General features: G+C 39.2%; 1 long non-coding RNA gene across 1 annotated transcript; it reads right to left on the reverse strand.

Moving 5' to 3' along the window:
• Window positions 1–1,236: 1,236 nt before the first annotated feature.
• LOC115430590 (uncharacterized) lies at window positions 1,237–4,477 on the reverse strand. The gene is made up of 3 exons (XR_003936962.1): window positions 4,325–4,477; window positions 3,573–3,665; window positions 1,237–1,641 (listed from the first exon to the last, which is right to left on the reverse strand). It is a non-coding gene; the product is annotated as an uncharacterized LOC115430590 (long non-coding RNA).
• Window positions 4,478–5,564: the final 1,087 nt, after the last annotated feature.

Consider the following 5,564-nt stretch of genomic DNA (forward strand, 5'->3'; position numbering starts at 1 on the left):
CACATGCAAGAGTTGCAGTTCAGTTCAGATTGCCCTGTGCCAGCAATAAACGATCCAATCTAAAGAAGAGAAAAAAAAAACAGGAGACTTCTGTCCTGTTACGTTCTGGAGGATTACAAAGTGCTTCTTTTTTCAAACTTCTTAAACACTTTCAGCTTTATAAAACTTTTAAAACACTGAATGCACCAAGATGTAGACAAGCTTAAGATGAACCATTAATCTGCATTTAGCAATTTCTAAAGAGGATATGCACTTTTGAGGGCATTTTATAACTAGAAGCACTCGGAGAGCGCAGACCTCCGCCAAGGCTGATCAGTGCCCCCCGCCCCCCGTGGGCGCCCCCACGCCAAGGAGGTTATGTTTTTGCCAGGGTTTGTTTGTCTGTCTGTTTGTCTGTCCGTTAGTGTGCAACATAACTCAAAAAGTTATGGACAGATTTTGATGAAATTTTCAGGGTTTGTTGGAAATGGGATAAGGAAGAAATGATTAAATTTTGGTGGTGATCAGGGGTCACTGATCAGCCTTGGCGGAGGTCTGCGCCCCCCCCGTGGGCCCCCCCACCCCCGATCACCACCAAAATTTAATCATTTCTTCCTTATCCCATTTCCAACAAACCCTGAAAATTTCATCCAAATCTGTCCGTAACTTTTTGAGTTATGTTGCACACTAATGGACAGACAAACAAACCCTGGCAAAAACATAACCTCCTTGGCGGAGGTAAAAATCTAGCTCCATAAACACTGAAAGCACAGTTCCAGCAGGTAGCAAAAAGAAAAAACAAAAAAACAAAAAAAAAAAAACTGGAAACTTTTATTCTGTTATGTTCTGAAGGATTATAAAGTGCTTCTTTTTACCTCCGCCAAGGAGATTATGTTTTTGCCAGGGTTTGTTTGTTTGTTTGTCTGTCCGTTAGTGTGCAACATAACTCAAAAAGTTATGGACAGATTTTGATGAAATTTTCAGGGTTTGTTGGAAATGGGATAAGGAAGAAATGATTAAATTTTGGTGGTGATCGGGGGTGGGGGGGCCCACGGGGGGGGGCGCAGACCAGAAAATTTCATCAAAATCTGTCCATAACTTTTTTGAGTTATGTTGCACACTAACGGACAGACAAACAGACAAACAAACAAACAAACAAACCCTGGCAAAAACATAACCTCCTTGGCGTGGGGGGGCCCACGGGGGGGCCACTGATCAGCCTTGGCGGAGGTCTGCGCTCTCCAAGTGCTTTTCTAGTCTCAAACTTTTTAAACACTGTCAACTTTATAAAACATTTTTAACACTGAATGCAAAAATATGTACATAGGCTTAAGATGACCATTAATCTGCACTTTGCAGTTTTCCTAATAGTGTATGAACTTTTGGGGACATTTTCTGAGAATCTAGCTCCATAAAAACTTTCTGGAAAACCTCGAAAGTGTAACGGAGGCTTTTAGGGTAGGCAAGATTGAGAATGTAGATCAAGCCGAGCAGCAGGGCACAAGCAGATGGGACAGAGCTGAGTCCATTTAAGACTGTTACGCCTTCGATAACGATACCAATGTCCTCCGGAGGAAGTTCGACACATCCTTCTTGTCGAATGGAAAATACCGCCATGGTCACCTGCTCCAAATCAACCTGAAGGTCGTCTTCCCGACTGTCCTATAGAGAGCAGAAAACAATAGTGTTAGTCTTATGACATGCATTGGTATCCTACCAGTTGGAATTTAAACTTAACCCCTAAGTTTACATTGGGTCAATGCTTTTGAAAAAAATAACACTTTGGAGAAAAGAAAAAGTTACATGCTGTCATTGCTCCCAACCCCACCCTCCACCTGGACACTAGGTGTCCCTGTGTTTCTCTCTTTTAAATGGGACAAAGCAGAGGTGGGTACATTTATGCTTTTTCAAAGTATCAATACTTTCAATACTTTTGCATTCATGTTTTTTTTTTTTTTTTTAAAGGAACAGTTCCACAGCACTGAGTTACATTTTGTGTTAATGCACTTTTCAGTCTCAACACTTAAATAAATGTCAAATGGCATTTGGTTTATGAATTTCAACATAGCTGTTTGCTTTTAACACATTTTTAAGGTGCATATATTACTTTTTATTGTAACTTGCTGTATTGGCCCCTGGACATTGCAATATGAATCAGATCGTGACAAAACTGTATCGTCCCAGCCCTACTGAATACATGGAGAAATCCTATTACTACAAAAATGAAAACAGTAATTTAAAGTACTACAAAATAGGTATTTAAAAAAAAACACTATTCTGACTAAAATACTAACACTTACCATCAATACAAGGAATCACCAACAATTACTTTGTCTGACATTATGCGATGTTTGCTCCAGCTTTTGCATGAGTGGATATTAAGATTTAACTTAACTGGCCAGTGACAAGTTGCCCGCCACTTAGGCCACAGCAGTAAGCGTCATTTCCTTTCTAGTGTTTTTTACATTTCTATGGGCACCTTCAGAAACCCCCAGTGTCAAAAGTTTTGTCAAGTGCACTGCACAGAGGCCACACACACGTAGAAAACAAGTCATGAGCGAGCAGATCAGAAGGACACACTAGCGCGTCTGTTCTATTGGAGCTTGTATTGAATCTGTTCGTCTGTGTGTATGTGTGGTTTAAGTGTGTGTGTGAAAAAACCTGAACTGCTCGTATATACATTTCTTTGTAGCATTTAACCCTCATTCAAGCGCCATACAAAACGGCCTATTTCTGTTTTTATCCCCTCCCCATTTGTTGTTGCACACTGAAGCTTCACTTTGAAACCTTGTTAAGATCAATCAATGCACAAAGAACTTTTTCCCTTTTTCCACTGGTCTTAAATGTTTGATTGGAACTGTAGGTTCAAAGCAGGTTTTCCTCTGTTGAAGCTATAATTGATGATTTTTTTTTTTTTTTTCAATAATTGGTGGAAACACTTTGTTTTTCTCACAAAAGTGCAAAAATGATTATTATATTAAAGTAATAAGTTAAAAAATAAAGTTAGTTTCAGCTGGATCACACAAGTGATTGGTTCTCCAAAATGTCACTCATTGAGTCAACCTGCTACAAATTGCCGTCGTACGTCCTCATGTCATGTTTGGCGTTTTGCGCATGCACACGTTGGTCCAGAAATGGTGCCAGCACAGCCAGTGCGGTCCCTGAGCGCCGCTATGGTCCCTTGTTGGGTGATACTGTAAAAATAAGTGAGTGAGGTCGGTAACAGAGAAGGTGAACGGAGCTCTGTTTGCTGAGGAAAGCATGAGCACGCGCCTCAGGGCCCACGCACACACGCCGACCCGGAAAAGTAGAGCAGGTAGGAGGGTTCCGAAACAAACTTTATTTTTTAACTTGTTTTTTAAATATAATAATCACTTATGCAATTTTCTAGGTGAGAAAAAAGTGCTGCCACCAGTTTTTGAAAAAAAAAAAGTAAATTATACCTTTTAACTATTGCAGATAGGAACTAATTCTGTGGCAAAGGCAAGGCAAATTTATTTATAGGGCACAATTCATACATAAGGCAATTCAAAGTGCTGTACAGTTACATAAAAACACAAGAGGCAGGCTGTGAGGAAAAAAATGTTACCTACCACAAACTCCTTGACAAGATCACGAGTATCCTCCCCAAGAACAATGATAAGGGCCTTTAGGAGACATTCTCTCTTCAGATTGATGTCTTTGGCCTGAAGTATAAATAAAAGAATTAATATCAAGCAGTAATTTGACAATAAGACTATCCTTGGAGAAGGGGTCAATTATGATTACAGGGAAGAACTCTTTCTCACATTATGCAATTGTGCTTAAGTGTAATAAAATTTAAAAAAAAAAAAAAGTTTTTCCAGTGAAACTCATGGATGGTATTGTGCTGAGGTCTCTGTGGGTCAGTGATATCCATCCTAGACTCCTGTGGCAATTAGTTTGCCACGTAAGTCCAATTAAAGGAAAATTGCTGTTCCACATTATTATGCAATGCACCATTTTCAAGCAATATAGGAAAAAATGCTGAAAAGTATGAAATAATTTTAAATGGCATTTTAATGCCACTCTAATGTCCAAGTTCAATATTTTTAATGCCAATTTAAAGTTTTGTAACCAATTAGGACACATATTAAATGGTGACTATTTGGATAATGAAAAGTAAATTGGACACAACTGGCAACTTTTGAGCAAAAATGTAAATAAAATTATGGAAATTTGCAAAAAAAACAAAAAAAACAGTGTTTTGAATCATAAATTTAATATTTTTCACATAATTTATACTGTAAATAAAGTCAAAGGAAATGGAGATTTAATGCCTGCAGTGTTAAATCAGGACTGAATCAGGACTAAAGCAGCTAATTACCCGATCAAACGTGTGTAGGATGGGAGAGATTTTGTCCCCTGCAGTTCCTCTCTTGGATCTTGCCAATGCCAACAGTCTGCTGGAGTAGTGGTCAAGTTGTTCAAAAAACTTGGACTTGAGAGGGAGGGCCACAACCCTGTGGAACTCTTCATTAACCTGAGGCAAAAGGTGTGTTAACGTACAAATTTGACAACTGCCAAACTAAGCGGTTATAAAAGAGCTCCGAACTAGCACTAGCTCCGAAGTAGCAATACCTCCGAACTCGTAGTAGCTCCGAACTAGCATTAGCTCCGAGTGCCGCAAAACCGTAGCCACCGAAACTAGCAGTGCCACAAATTTGTTTCACGAGATACATATCGTGCAGCTCTAATTTGAAACCTAAATCAGGTTGGTTTATTGTCTGGGGAGAGCGCCAGCATCGTTAACGCAGCGACATAAAATGCATAAAATAAACCAATTTAGAACGCGGTAGCAAGATATCCATTTATCCACACAACCTTTCACAGTGCAAAGAAAACAGCAAGTCGTCTAGAATAAAAGTTATACTATTTTAACAAACTCACCTACGTTGTTTATGTCCAAACTGACTACTCCGGTAATCGCGTCTCTTCGGCTGCAGAGTGAAGTGGGGGAGGGAAGGAATACAGAGGAAAGAGGCGGCAAAACACGGTGCATTATGGGTGTTGGAGTTTTCCAACTCAATGCATGGCCGTTTTAAACGGCAGAATCCTTGAATTAATGCCTAACTTCTTAAAATTATAAATGCGATATCAAAACTCTGTTTTTTTTATAACATAAAAGAATGTAGAATTTTGATATGTTAAAGGAAAAACTTACCAAAATATGTAAAAAACCGATGATATTCACAAGTAGGGTTTCAGAGGGCGCGGAGATCATGCGTCACACACTTGGCGCACATTTGACTGCGTGACACCACACGCTGGGAAAGAACTTAATTTTGAACTTTGGATCAAAGTAATAAATCACTTTGGTATTAAGTCAAGCATTTTTAAGTTGTTTGAAACCACATATTACCTTTGCAGTCAGAACATGAGAAATTTACTTTGCCTTTGTGTAAATTTGTACCTTGCTTCAACTGGGGCCTAAATACGCTTTTTACAGTGCACATGTCTACATGTATGTAATTGCTCAAACCTCAGCTGAAGACACAGACTGACTTAATGGACCTCTTGCTGTGTATTGTACCATACCTTGTGCATGTAGGTAAGTAACCTAAGTA

Source organism: Sphaeramia orbicularis, chromosome 12, assembly GCF_902148855.1.
Source record: "Sphaeramia orbicularis chromosome 12, fSphaOr1.1, whole genome shotgun sequence".
NCBI classification, from domain to species: Eukaryota; Metazoa; Chordata; class Actinopteri; order Kurtiformes; family Apogonidae; genus Sphaeramia; species Sphaeramia orbicularis.